General features: G+C 37.3%; 1 pseudogene across 1 annotated transcript; it reads right to left on the bottom strand.

Annotated features, from left to right (window-relative positions):
- Window positions 1-2,754: 2,754 nt before the first annotated feature.
- LOC114166032 (disease resistance protein RUN1-like) lies at window positions 2,755-14,825 on the bottom strand (annotated as a pseudogene). Its single transcript, XR_014985356.1, has 6 exons — window positions 14,188-14,825; window positions 9,825-9,829; window positions 8,175-9,266; window positions 7,774-8,049; window positions 6,887-7,639; window positions 2,755-3,999 (listed from the first exon to the last, which is right to left on the bottom strand). The product of XR_014985356.1 is annotated as a disease resistance protein RUN1-like (transcript).
- Window positions 14,826-15,208: the final 383 nt, after the last annotated feature.

Consider the following 15,208-nt stretch of genomic DNA (forward strand, 5'->3'; position numbering starts at 1 on the left):
TTTTTCTTGCACATGCACAAGCCTTCTTCTATCTGTTTGACAATCTTTTCTAATATTTTCAATGAAACTTTTATTCTCGAATAAACAATGAAGTTTATTGTAGATGGCTTTGGCAATGGTAGTTTTATCGGATCCTCCCATTCCCCATATCTCTATTTTAATAGATTTTTTTGTTCTTTCAATAAATCTCATCACTTCTTGCACTGGATGATGCAATCCAACATGACATTTGGTTATAGGTATGACATTGTAATCAAGATTGACAATAACGTGGTTAACAATGTCACGCACTAGCTCAGTCCCTTCAAGTGCAATAATAATATAGATAAAACTAAATGGTCACTTATTACCAAATTAAGTCATAAGAAGTTTAAATATTGACTCGTTGAGAAAATCATAAAACATGAAAGTAACTAGTTGGGTATATAAATTAAGGAATATGATATTTTCACATCGTTTCTTAACGCACTTTTGACACCAGCTGATGTGGATTTAGGGAAAACAATTTATAATTTGTTTTAATTGTTGAGAGAGTCAGTTTGTTGCCGTCCCTTGAACTAGGGAGTCGTGTTCATCGTATTCATCATCCTCGGCTTCTAGTGGGTTGGTTTCGTTTGAACTAGGCTTAGTTGGATTTTGAGAAACTTGTCTTTCATTGCCATAAAGCTTTAGGAACTTGTCTTTCATTCAATGTTGCTCATACTACATTCATGAGTGTTTTTTCTTCCGTTCAACGACTCCATTTTGCTGAAGCGTGTAGATAGTTGTTAGTTGTCTAGAAATTCCATGAGTTCTACAGAAATTTGCGAACTCTTGTGAGGTAAATTCACCTCCTAGGTCGGTCTTAAGACAAGTGACATATGTACCAATTTCCTTCTTAATGTATGCTTTGAATCTTTTGAACATGTCAACGACTTAAATTTCTCTTGCAAAAAATAGATCCAGGTTTTACGAGAAAAATCATCAATGAAGTATAATATGTACCTTTTATTGTTGTTTGAGGATGGTGTGATGGGACCTCAAATGTCAGCATGAATTAGTTGAAGCTGTTTTGACGCCCTCCATAGACATTTCTTCAGTATTGGCTCTCTTTGTTGTTTACCAATGAGACAGGTACCCCAAATTTTGTGTTGGAATTTCAATGGTGGAAGTCCAATGACCATTTTCTTACATGCGAGTGTGTTTAGGCCTCTGTACTTAAGGTGGCCGAAACGACAATGCCACAAATATGTTTCTTGGTCTGAGGTGGTATCCGCTTGCATGCACATTGGATTTTTGGTTGTTCTAGAGGCTTTTATGTAAAATATCCTATTACCCTTCATAACTAAGATGGAATATCTTGCAACTTCCATGCTGAATTAAGATGGACAAGCCCTTTTCTTGAAGTTGGCCTAAGCTTAGTAAATTGTTCTTAAGCTCGAGGACAAAATAAACATATGATATCACTTGAGTAAAGCCATTAACTCTTACTCGAAGACTTCCTTTGCCAACAACTGTCATTGTTGTAATATTTTCAAGCTTCACAGTTTTGCAAAGGCCCTCCTCAAATTCGAAAAATCATTCCTTTCTCCCGGTCATGTGAATGCCATCAAGTTATATATGTGTTTTTGGTTCCTTAACTTTAAGTGAAAAATAGAATTATTCTCTCTTTGAAACTTTGACGTAATTTTGTTTCTTAACTTAAGAAATGTGTAAATTTAGTCTTTTAACTAAATTTTGTTAAGTTTATTTGATGTTGCAAATGAGTTTCATGATAGTATTTAAGTTAACATTGAAGCGAAAATGTGTTAAACGATGTAAACAACTCGAATACAATAATGAAATGTATTTGAAATTTCAAATTGGTAAGTTAAAAGAACTAAATTCACGCATTTTTTAATATGAAGAACTACATTGATCTAAAGTTTTGAAAAGAGACTAATTCCAAATTTAACTAAAAATTAAGAAAACGGATATATATTTAACCCTATTTAGTATATAGGCTTAATTACTCGAATCATACCCAGTTTGGTTCGAAAATTTCAAAATGGTACCCGCTTTGAACTTTGTCTCAATTTAGTACCCAATTTTGATTATTGCATCAATGTAGTACCCGCCGTTAAGTCTTCACAAACGGCGTTAACTACCTTGCCACGTGTCAGCCTCTGGATTTTTTAATTTTTTTAATTTTTTTTTTAATTTTTTTTTAATTTTTTTTTAATTTTTAATTTTTTTTTTGAATTTTTTTTGAAATTTTTTTTTTGCCACGTGTCAAATCCTTGATGTGACACGTGGCAAGGTACCTTGCAAGTGTCATTGTCTTCCTTTCAACTTAGTCCCCATATATGTCTATTTGTTTCAATTTAGTACCCATATATGTTTATTTGTTTCAATTTAGTACCCAATTTATTTGTTTCAATTTTATTCAAATATTTTATTTTTATATGGAGAAATATTGTATCTCTTTTAAGACAAAATTTATTATTTATATAAATGTTATATTGATACTTGTTACTAAAAATGAGTTATAAAATTAAGTATTGAAATTTATATTAAAGTTAATGGTAAAAGTCATGAATAACATATTAAAGCCTAGTATATATATATATATATATATATATATATATATATATATGTATATATATATATATATATATTAATGGTACGCGAATGTGGTATTAGGAATGTTATGTTAAAAAATTGATTTATCTTTAAATCTTTTCATTTTGGTGAGATGGTCATCCCGTAAATCCTCTCCGTCGGTCACAAATCGTGGGAACTAAACAACTTTCATCCATGTAAATTCGCTCAATTAAATCTGTTTGCAGAGTAAATCCGCACAAGCGAACATATCATAAAGGAAATCACAGTGTATATATGCAGGGTGCTTTGTAATTAACAATTTAATAATCTAGTAAAACATTCGGTTGGCTTGATTTGGGGGTTTGAGAAATAAACAATACACAAAGGCATTCCCTTTTTGCCAGAGTCCTCAGGCACAGTGAAATGCACTGAATGTCCATCACCTCTATGGGCCGACCAATGAGGATAAGAGAATGATTTCCTGCACCATATGATTTTCTCCTTGCATCCTAACACTTCCGGAATTCATTTTTCGGAATACAAAAATAGTTCCGGAATTTTTATTTTTTTTTGCTGATATCAACAGCCCTCCCTTTTACAGAGAAGTTTTCCGGTAATTGTTTTGATGGGGTGGATGAAGAAATGTGTATGGTAAGCAACACCCTAAGGATAATTTGTCATCTGGAAGTAAAACTTCACAAGCCTCATTGGTTGCCAATCCCTGTAACATGAGAAAACTAGCTTGGTCATTTATGCAATGGACTCCTCACCCATACAATAAATTTTTTATCATTTCAAAGTTACAAATTTCTTGAAGAATCTAGTGCAGCCATTTCCATTTGGCTTAGGTTCAGACTTTATTTCCAAGACATTTGATTGAGAATTCATGGGCTCAATTTTTATGTCATTTGCTTAACAATGGATCGGCTTAATTTCGATACCATTTTATTCACAATGCATCGGCTCAACTTCGATATCATTTGATTCACAATGCCTAGGCTCAATTTCTACATCATTCGGTTCAGAATTCGTGGGCTTAATTTGTATGTCATGTGATTCGCCATACATCAGATAGACAGCTGTTTTCTTGACCACCAAGTCATCACCAAAAGTCACAAAAATCTCCACCTTGTCTCCACCTCCCAAATGTGATATTATCTCCTTCCAATCTTCATCATTAAAGGAAATCACAGTGTCTTGCTTGTGTATCTGCAGGGTGCGCTTTGTGTAATTAGCAATTAAGACACTAGTAAGACGTTCGGTGGGCTTGATTTCGGGGTTTGATAAGCAAACAATACACAAAGTCATTCCCTTCATGCCACCGTCTTCAGGCACAGTGAAATACACTGAATGTCAATCACCTGTATGGGCCGACCAATAAGGATAATTGTCACCTGGAAGTAAAACTTCACATGCCTCATTGGTTGCCAATAATCCCTATAACATGAGAAAACAAGCTTAGTCATTTATGCAATGGACTCCTCACCTTATCATTCCAAAATTACAAAATGAGTATTTTTAATAAATTAAAAGTGAATTGTATAACTTTTGGGATAGGCAAACTGATATGATTTAATTTCTCATTTTTTCTTTGTAATTTGTAAGGCCCCCTATTTATTCTGCCCTAATTTTTAAGGGCGGCTCCAAATCAGTTTGGGCCTAAGGTTGATCCATATTGTGCCAAGGCCCCTAAAGCAGACAATGACCCTTATTCTGCACTCACTTTGCAAAAACAGTGCTTTACTCCTTCCCCTTTGTTCCCAAAACAGAAGCTCTGCTAGGGTTTGGTTTCAAACTTGTTCCCCTTTCCAGCTCTTTTATTTGTTCCTCGAACTATTGTGCTCGTTGTTTGGTGTCGAAATCTCATACTAGCTCTTTCCAAGTAAAGGAAGTTAGGGTTCACTTGTTCATTACGTTTTCTGCTTGCTTTGCTACTATTTCACGATTGTATGGTTTGTATGCTGCTATGAGCTTATGAATTGCCTTATTGAGTTGTTTGGGTTGTGTTTATTGAATTGTTGCACAAGAGAACAGTGGTGAGCACTGGTTTTCTCGCCCAAGCGAGCACGTCTCGCCTAGGCGAGACTAACAAAGGCTCGCCCAGGTTTCCTGCTCGAGTTGTCGCTTAAGCGACAAGTCTTCGTTTTGTCGCTTAAGCGACAAGTCTTCGTTTTGAGCGAGGTGCAATCTCGCTCAGGCGAGAAGGGCTCGGTGAGAAATTGCAGGAAGCTACTGTTCCTCTTTTCGAGCTCTTGCCTAGGCGGAAGGAGCTCGCCTGAGCGAGAGAACCCTCTCGTCTGAGCGAGACCTTCCTACCTGAGCAAGAAGCTGGGCGAGAGGTGTGCTTGTTCTGTTTGTTTCTTTGTTCTTGGATGTTTGCCATATGTTTAGATTGATTAATCTTGTGAAGCATGAATTGGGTGAATAGGTATGAGTAAAATGGTTTATGGTCTGTGATTGATAAGTTGAACATGACCTTGGCATGTGACATGTATGGGATGGTTGGTTATAAAAGTGGCACGGTTTTGACATAAGAAATGATTCTATATTGATTGATGGAAACATGGTGTTGGTTTGGTTAGGACGTAATTCCACGATAGTTTCTTGGTGGTGCCTCATTGGTTAGGGCGTAATTTCATGAATCTCTAGGTGACATCTCGTGGTGGTGCCTCATTTGGTGAGGACATAATTCCATGACTCCTGTTAGTGGGAGTTCATGGTGGTGCCTCATTTATATAATTTAGTAAGGATTCAAGGTAAGGATTACATCCTGACGCTCTAAAAAGTTAGTTAGTTTCACGTAGAGCGTACTGACTCAAGTGGTGAGAGTAGCAGGAGGCCTGGAACAGTTTAAGGCTAACCTTGTGCATGGGAGGATGAAACACTGTAACAATTAGCTAGGTAGAGCAACTCGGTAGAGCAGCAAAGGCCACAACAAGTGCAAGCATCCGCTGAATCCGACTAATTATATGTATCTGGATGAGTCGTGTCTTGAGTCTTAGTGTATTGGTTGCATGTCATAACATGATTGGTTGACATATGTATCTTGGATTATGAAATTGTAAGTAATTGTATGATAAATCACTTTCTACTCTAGCTTACCCTTTTGCCTGTTTGATTGTTATATGTGTGGTTTTCTCTTTTTGCGATGATCATCAATTTATTGATGTGAGCAAATGCGAGAACTCCTTGTAGTCAACAGGGAAATGTTGACTCCGCTGCATAGCCTGCCTGGGTTGGATTCCGTTTATTTGGGCTTTCTTTTAGGACTATGGCCCATGTATTGACTTGTCTTTTAGTATTAATTTGATTATTGTTGAACTTTGTACTATGTCCTGTATTGGCATCGTGGTGTGCCTCAGTATTCCATTTTAAGTACCTTAGATGTCTTTAAGGAGTGATTCTACACTCTGCATCTTGGCTCTTTATATTATTCTGTGTAATATTCAATTTGACTACTTTATTATTTAAATGGGGTATTACATAATTTATATTATATTTTTAATTAAAAACCTAATAGTCACATGCCAAGATCAAAAACTACCAAAAGGTGAATCATTCATATTTTCATTAGTAATAATGATGTATGTAGTGAGGATTAATGGCTACACTAGTGGGACTTCGTTACTATTCAACATATTCTAGATTACTTAGTAGACATTAAAGACTACTTAGCGGGAAATTAAGGTCTTGTTAAGATGGTCTAGAGTTCTAGATAATTTAACTTAAGAATAATGTGTAATGCCATAGCAGATATACATGAATTCTGAAAGAAAATGGATTAAAGTTTCCTTTTGTAAGAACTTTGTGGTTTTGAGTTATAAGAATCAATTTGATCTCCTTTCCCAACTTCGGTTTACTCGTCATAAACTCATGTCTAAAGTTTTGAAATATTGAAAGATTATGACTCTAGCATCTCTTAACAAATGTTTTTCTATACACAGAAACCTGGAGATTTCATCCCCAACCACTTAATGCATAAATTGAAACACAACAATGATAATTAATTCAAACAAATTTGGTTAATAGTTTTTGTTCTGTATATATATCAACGGCACATCAATATGAATTTATAATGCATTTCTGTTATGTCTCAGAGATCTTTCACGTTCTTTTATGTTCAATGGGAACCTAACAAATACGAAACAAGTGTAGGCGGAAGAAAGTGGCAATTAAATTCCTTCTGCTAAACATGATAATTTTAAATGAGAGCGTGGTAACTGAAAGACGCATCATAAGGATTATTTCAAGTTCTCATAACTAGTAGCTAAAATGAACAGTGAAGGTATAGTAGAGAAAGGTAAAAGCTAGAGAAGGAATTAACCTCAGATATCCTATCGCTGAGAATATCGAAGAATGCTTTGTAACTTCCAACTCCAATCAAAGAGGACCTCAAGTGATGCCTTGAAATTCCTGATTCCATAAAACTTAGAGCATGTTCAACCAGAATTGTTTTTACATGTTTAGATAATTGAGACTCTGTCTCACATTGCACCAACACACTTCGAAGATTTGGAAGGCTTGTAAGCATTGGTGCAAGTTCACCAAAAGTATTATTCTGTGTAATCATGGAAACCAGATAACATGATGTGACATAAAACGGATGAGTATATAAGAGGGGATTCATTGTTGCTGGCATCCAAGACCAGATGAAAGCAGGAAAAACATTTCGTGCCAGTCCTTCAAATCCGCATAAGGATACATATCCAATACTTTTCGAGCTTACTATTGAAAAGGGGACCTGTTTCACATAAATATGATCAGCAATTAGAGTTACCAAGGATTCCATCTGTGCCATATCTTCTCCCAATTTGTCAATCTTTGAACAACCAGAAAGGATGAATGTTTTCACAGATTTCAACTCATATATCTCTTTGGGGAGATTGGTTAGGCTTGTACAATCCTTCAAATTTATCAATAAAATATTACGCAGATCACCAATGGATTTGTGTATCGTTAATAAACTTGGACAATCTTTGAGAATGAGCTGCTCAAGACTTGGTAGTCTCGAAAAATCAGGGGTTTTTCTCAAGTACCTGGAGTGACTGAGATTAAGGATCTTTAGCCACTTCAAAACCTACAACAATGTTGTTGTTTTTATGGACAAATATTAGAGAATAAAATAAAAAATGAAATAGTAGTAAATAGAAATAATTACTTTTATTTTAATCAATCTATAAATTTTACAAGAAAAAGGCATGTTATGAATACCGGGGATTGTTTCCAGAGGAATTGAAGATGACTGTGTTTTAAATCAATCGCAATTACATGATCCATATAAAAGTTGTTTGGCAGAAATTTTGGGGGAAATCCATGCCAAGATATCCATCTCAGTTGTTTAGAAAGGTACCCATAATTTCCATCAAGTTGTACATGATGGAGTTGTAAGAGTCTCAATCTCTCCATTTTCTGAAAAGAATAGGCTTTGAAGCAATCTCTGCTGGTTGAATGCATTTTCAGAACCAATCCCTCAATAGCTTCTGTCCCCTGTGATGAAAAGAGCAGAGGCTAATAAATCGAGAAGTTTTTTATGTTGAGTATACTTATATTGCACATGGAAAAGAAAACACTTTTGAAAGAAAATGAAAACCGTGCATATGAAATGTACTTACAGTATTCTTTGTCAGTACTTCAACTACATCATTTTGAAACCACAATCGACTGTGCTTCCGAGGCTCCTTTCTTGAGTTTTCACGAATTATCTCTCTTCCCATTTCTCGTACTAAAGGATCCATTCCAAGTTTGTTGTTCTTTTCTACTTTGATGAGGCCACGCTCTACGAGAACCTGTATCAGCACAAAGTCCACAACCATTTAGTATCTCCGTGACATAACCAATGTCTTTACCAATAAAGAAACAACAGACATCAAGAAATATATCCTTCTCCATGTCGTTGTTTAAACTATCAAAGCTTATTCTTAATTTCCGCTGAATCTCACCAACGGGAATTTTTTCTAGCATCAACAATACACTTTCCCACTCTCTCTTTGACGTCTTGTCATATAAATAAGAACCGAGCACCTCAAGAGCCAGAGGTAGTCCTCCACAATAAGCAACGACGTTTCTTGAAAGTTCACTGAAGTCTTCTTTTGGTTTTGCATCTCCAAAACAATGAAAACTGAAAAGCTGAAGGGACTCGTCTTCATCCATTTTATCCATCTCATAAACATAATCAACTTCAAGTCTATTAAGGAGGCTAACATCTCTAGCTGTAACGATTATTACACTTCCTTGACCAATCCATTTACGATTTCCACACACAGCTTTTATTTGGCTGTACTCATTCACATCATCAAGTACAATGAATGCCGTTTTTCCTGTAAGTCTTTTCTCGATCAAAGTCGTCCCCATCCCAACGCTATGTATCTCCAGCTTCATTTTCAGGATATTTGAAAGAAGCTGTTCTTGCAAATGAACATACCCTCTACCATGATTTTGACAAGTTTCTCTGATATTCTCAATGAAACTTTTATCCACGAATCTACGATGAATCATATTGTAGATGGCTTTGGCAACGGTAGTTTTCCCCGATCCCCCTATACCCCAAATTCCTATCATACAGACTTGGGTGGAACGAGTTTCAATGAGTCCAATCACTTCTTGCGCTCGGGATTCTAGTCCAACAGGATATCCTGTAATAGACAAGTCTTCGTTGTCCAGTAATGTCTGAACGCGGTCAACAATTTGTCTCACTAGTTCAGTTTCTAATAGGAAATAAAATATCTGTTGCAGCAATCTTTTGTATTAAATGCATAATTATTATTAGGCTTATGTTTGGGGATTTTATTCATGTTGTCCAGGGAAATATGATAGGCACAATCTTTTAGGGATTTGCAGGCATAAGTTTAGGAAACCTGATACCAAAATAGAACCATGTATCGTGTATATATGAACCTTCTTGCCATGTGAATAGACACAGAAATTCTTTCATAATTTATTATGGCATCAGAGCAACCAGGTTCTGAGAAAGAGAAATTTGTAGAAATACATGGGATGGTAAGGAAGAAGCCATCACCGTATGATCTGAATTCGAACGACAATCCAGGGAGCATAATCACCCAAGTTCAACTTCGGGGTGAAAATTATGAAGAATGGGCAAAAGCTGTGAGAACCTCGTTACGTGCACGACGTAAATGGGGGTTTCTTGACAGCACAGTACAACAACCAAATGAAGACTCACCAGAAATTGAGGATTGGTGGACCGTGCAATCTATGGTGGTGTCTTGGATTCTAAACACCATTGAAACCTCTTTGCGTTCTACCATTTCTTATAGGGAGAACGCAAAGGAACTGTGGGACGACATTAAAGAACGTTTTTCAGTTGTGAATGGGCCAAGGGTCCAACAATTGAAATCAGAACTGGCTGAATGCAAACAAAAAGGGATGGCCATGGTAAACTACTATGGAAAGCTCAAGACGTTGTGGGATGAGTTGGGAAACTACCAACAAATACCAACATGCACATGTGAAGGGTGCAAATGCAACATCAAGGCACAGTTAGAGAGACGAAGGGAAGAAGAGAAGGTACACCAATTCTTGATGGGATTAGATGACTTGTTGTATGGAACGGTTCGCTCAAATCTTCTTGCAACCGATCCATTACCATCATTGAATAGAGTGTATTCCATCTTGATACAAGAAGAACGCGTGAAGGCCATTGTTAGAACCAAGGAAGAAAGAATAGAGATTGTTGGTTTGGCTGTACAAACCGGTGGAGGGATGAGAGGACGAGAAAATACAAAAGACAAAGGAATAGTATGTTCAAATTGCAATCGGACAGGCCATGACACCATGAGTTGTTTCCAACTTGTTGGATATCCAGATTGGTGGGGTGATAGACCACGTCATGAAGGGAAAGGAGTTGCTCGCGTGAAAGGGCAACAACAAGGACGAGGTACCAACTCTGGACGTGGCAGAGGTGTGCGAGCAAATGCTGCTCAAGTTGCTGTTCAAAGAGCACCTGAGACAGCAACAGAGGTAGACAAGGGAGGTCTCATGGGATTGAGTACGGAACAATGGCAAACATTGGTAGAGATCTTGAATAATCAGAAGGCAAATGCCAATGAAAGAATGACAGGTAAAGAAACTTGGATCATTGATACAGGAGCTTCAAACCACATGACAGGAAACTTGAAATTACTTCAAGAATTGAAGAATGTACAAGGATGTCCCATCGGACTTCCAGATGGACAAAAAGTTGTTGCAACTAAGGAGGGGACAACAACTCTTGAAGGAGGGCTGAAAATAAATAACGTATTATATGTGCCTAAATTAAACTGCAGCTTGATATCTGTAACTCAGTTGATAGATGAGACGAACTGTATAGTGCAGTTCACTAATTCTTTGTGTGTGATGCAGGACCGCACTTCGAGGACGTTGATTGGGTTGGGTGAACGAATAGATGGGCTCTACTATTTCAGAGGAATTCGCCATGAGAAAGCCTTTAAAGTTGATGCTGTGATGTCACTTGATCTTTGGCATAAGCGAATGGGGCATCCCTCTTTGAAAATTACTGAGTTAGTTTCAAATACTAGTAGCAAGAATAATAACTATGGAAATAAGGCATGTGATGTGTGCCAAAGGGCTAAGCAAACTAGAGATAGTTTCCCTTTAAGTAATCATAAAGCTGCCAGTGCATTTGATCTGGTTCATTGTGACTTGTGGGGACCTTACAAAACTCCTTCTTCGTGTGGTGCTTATTATTTTTTAACTATAGTGGATGATTATTCTCGAGCAATTTGGATTTTTTTGTTACTAGATAAAAAGAAAGCTTCTCGTGCCTTGATGAATTTTATTGCCATAATAGAGAGACAATATGAAAAGCAAGTTAAGATGATTCGAAGCGATAATGGAACAGAATTTACATGTTTGAGAACAAAGTTTCTTGAACGTGGAATTATGTTTCAAACATCATGCACCGGAACACCTCAACAAAATGGACGAGTTGAAAGGAAACATAGACACATACTTAATGTGGCTCGAGCATTGAGATTTCAAGGTAATCTTCCTCTGTCTTTTTGGGGTGAATGTATTATGACTGCAGGATATTTGATAAATAGGACACCGACACCTTTGTTGAATGGGAAAACCCCTTATGAGGTGCTAAATGGGAAACCACCTTCCTATGATCATCTTCGAGTTTTTGGGTCTCTATGTTACGCTCATAACCAAGGATGGAAGGGAGATAAATTTGCCACTAGAAGTAAGAAGTGTGTTTTTGTGGGCTACCCACATGGAAAGAAAGGATGGAAATTGTTTGATTTGGACACCAACACTTATTTTGTATCAAGAGATGTTGATTTTTTTGAGGCAGAGTTTCCTTTTGAGAACAATGACAGGTCCAACAATCAGCCAATACTTGAAATGCAGAATGGAGAAGCCAATTTTAACATTGAAAGTGAGAATCATGAGCTGCTCACGACCACTGAGTTAGCAGGCTGTGACACACATGTCGACATCAGGGGAGGTACAAATCTTGAGGATGCACACGATACTATAATTGATGTTGCAATTGATTCACAACCAGAAAATGAAGAGCAGTTTGGGCGAGGCAAGCGTGTCCGAGTTCCCTCTATAAAGCTTCGAGATTACGTGACCAATACAGTGCGAACTTTTGGGAGCCTATCTAATTGTTCACCCACTCCGCAACGACAATCAAAGGTGCTTTATCCTATTGCTCATTATGCTAATTGTGAAAAATTTTCAGTGAAGCATTGTAGGTTTCTTGCATCTATGACAATGGAGAAAGAGCCCATGACATTTTCAGAAGCAATAAAAGATAAGAGATGGCATTCGGCAATGCAACAAGAAATACAAGCACTTGAAGATAATAATACATGGACCGTGTGCCCCCTTCCACCACAAAAAAGGGCACTAGGATGCAAGTGGGTTTATAAAATCAAGTATCATGCTAATGGAACCATAGAAAGGTTTAAAGCTCGTTTGGTTATCCTTGGAAATCATCAAATTGAAGGCATAGATTACAACGAAACTTTCGCTCCAGTAGCAAAAATGGTCACTGTGCGAATTGTTCTTGCGGTGGCTGCTGCAAAGCATTGGGAACTTCACCAAATGGATGTACATAATGCGTTCCTACATGGTGATTTGCAAGAAGAGATCTACATGAAATTTCCACCGGGCTTTCGCTCATCTCATTCAGATATGGTTTGTAAACTTCACAAATCATTGTATGGGTTAAAGCAAGCCCCACGCTGTTGGTTTGCTAAACTATCTCGGGCCCTTAGAGAGTATGGTTTCCAACGGTCTTACTCAGATTACTCTTTGTTCACACTTCATGATAAAAATATACAATTGGTGGTTCTAGTGTATGTCGATGATTTGATTATATGTGGAAATAATCATGACTCCATACAATGTTTCAAAGACTACTTCAGTCGACGTTTTCGTATGAAAGATTTGGGCAAGTTAAAATACTTCTTAGGAGTGGAAGTTGCTCGATCCTCTACAGGTATTTTTCTTTGTCAACGAAAATATGCTCTAGATATTATCAGTGAGGTTGGCCTACTTGGTGCGAAACCAGCTAGTACCCCACTCGAACAAAATCATCACCTTGGTCTTGCCAATGGCGAACTTCTTGCTAATCCTGATCGCTATCGCCGGTTAGTGGGACGCCTCATTTACTTATGTTTCACCAGACCAGAATTATCGTATTGTGTCCATGTTCTTTCCCAGTTCATGCAACAACCGCGAACAGAGCAGTGGGAAGCTGCCTTACGAGTGGTTCGCTATCTCAAAAGTAACCCTGGCCAAGGAGTGTTATTAGATAGTCGTTGTGATCTCCAACTTTCTGGTTGGTGTGATTCTGATTGGGCCGCTTGTCCACTCACTCGTAAGTCTCTCACTGGGTGGATTGTTTTTCTTGGACATTCTCCTATTTCTTGGAAAACTAAAAAACAAAATACAGTGGCTCGTTCGTCTGCTGAGGCTGAGTATCGTTCCATGGCTAGTACCACATGTGAACTGAAGTGGATCAAAAGTGTTCTTTCCAATCTTGGGGTCACTCATTCCATGCCCATACAACTTTATTGTGACAATCAAGCTGCATTACACATTGCAAAGAATCCTGTTTTTCATGAGCGTACCAAACATATTGACGTTGATTGTCACTTTATTCGTGATGAGATTGTCTGTCAAAATTTGCAACCATCTTATGTTCCCACTCGCACCCAACTCGCAGATACTTTTACAAAAGCTTTGGGACGCACTCAGTTTCATGATTTACTTGGCAAGCTGGGCATTTGGACTCCACACGCACCACCTTGAGGGGGGATAATAGGAAATAAAATATCTGTTGCAGCAATCTTTTGTATTAAATGCATAATTATTATTAGGCTTATGTTTGGGGATTTTATTCATGTTGTCCAGGGAAATATGATAGGCACAATCTTTTAGGAATTTGCAGGCATAAGTTTAGGAAACCTGATACCAAAATAGAACCATGTATCGTGTATATATGAACCTTCTTGCCATGTGAATAGACACAGAAATTCTTTCATAATTTATTAGTTTCATTCCTTCAAGCTCAACCATAAGTATAAAACAGTCACTAAAGTATCCATCATTCAGTCTCAAACCAAATAAATTACCAAGGAGTCATTGCTTTACCTGACATTTCTTATATCCCAACCACCGATACCTGCTGTTTTGTTAAGTGCACGCCTCCACCTGGACAAGGCACGCTCCAGTTGTTCTCCTGAATAGGTTCTCCGAGCAGTTTCTTCCAACGATTTTCCAAAATCACCCTTCTGATGACGTACATCGGATGGGTCAATCTCGTAAAACACAGGGAGAACACTCTGGCCCTGAGTTTGGCTGCATTTGATGATTTGTTCAAGCTCGTCAAGGCACCAAGTTGATTCAGTGTAGGTTTGGGAGAAAACAACAATCGCTATTTGCGATCCTTCTACTGCTCGCATGAGTTCTTGAAGCTGCATTCCTTTGACAAGATTCTCCTCGTCAAAGAAGGTGTTGATTCCAGCTTTTGAGAGGGCACAGTGGAGATGAGAAACGAACTTCCTGCGGGTGTCTTCTCCCCTGAAGTTGATGAACACGTCGTGAATCCGTTGGTGTTTCGATTTCGAGAACGACTGCGTAGATTTGAAGTCCATCAGAAGAATTCAAGTCAACCGTTGGTGAAGGGAAACCAATAATGCAGAAATGCTGAGAGAAGACCCAGAACACTACTTTCTGCTTTTCAGTCTTCTGAATGAATTCTAAAATAGAATCTGGACAATTCTCTTTATAAAATGTTTAGAATAGTAGAAAGAACTCTGACGTGAACATACGAATACATCATAAATAAAAATGAATATTTTATTATTTGTGTAGTGTTAAGCCAAATGCGATTTGGTCATTAGACCCGATTAGCCATGGCAACAAATCGGGTCGAGTATGAATAATGCCTACTTGTAATTTGATCCATGAAAAAATTTGTCCGTTATTTGTCTGTTTATCTGTCGGATATTTGTTTAAAAATATCCGTGGATATTTTTAAAACTCACGAGTATCTATGGATACTCGATACCTGCAAATATTTAAAAAATATATATTTTATAAATTGTTTAATATAAAATTATAAAAATAAAATATAAATTAAATTATAATTATAATTATAATTAAATTTGAC

The sequence above is a fragment of the Vigna unguiculata genome, chromosome 10 (assembly GCF_037176805.1).
Source record: "Vigna unguiculata cultivar grain cowpea cultivar isolate G323 ecotype 2 chromosome 10, ASM3717680v1, whole genome shotgun sequence".
NCBI lineage: Eukaryota > Viridiplantae > Streptophyta > Magnoliopsida > Fabales > Fabaceae > Vigna > Vigna unguiculata.